The 240-nt window shown below is 50.8% G+C and overlaps 1 protein-coding gene across 6 annotated transcripts in view; it reads left to right on the forward strand.

Annotated features, from left to right (window-relative positions):
* The window catches only part of DOCK9 (dedicator of cytokinesis 9), a 189,806-nt gene that overhangs the window by 44,558 nt on the left and 145,008 nt on the right, over positions 1-240 (forward strand). The gene's annotated exons all lie outside the window — the stretch shown is intronic.

The following is a 240-nucleotide window of genomic DNA, read 5'->3' on the forward strand; positions in this document are numbered from 1 at the left end:
CCCCCCCCGATCCCCTTGTATCCTGACCCACAGTACCTCAGTTTGGCCCTCCTCTGATCCCATATCTGGGAAGTGTGGCCTGTTACACCTGCTGAAATATTGCTGGCTTTTGTAATTAGTGGACTAAAAAGGTTCCAAGATCCAATAGTTTAAAAGGGCAGTGGTATTGGGCAGCACACTGAAAGGAAGGTATGCCTTTGTCTAGCAGCAGCACCTGCTCCCGGACATGGAGGAAGAGCG

The sequence above is a fragment of the Alligator sinensis genome, unplaced genomic scaffold (genome assembly GCF_000455745.1).
Source record: "Alligator sinensis unplaced genomic scaffold, ASM45574v1 scaffold744_1, whole genome shotgun sequence".
In the NCBI taxonomy this organism is placed as follows: domain Eukaryota; kingdom Metazoa; phylum Chordata; order Crocodylia; family Alligatoridae; genus Alligator; species Alligator sinensis.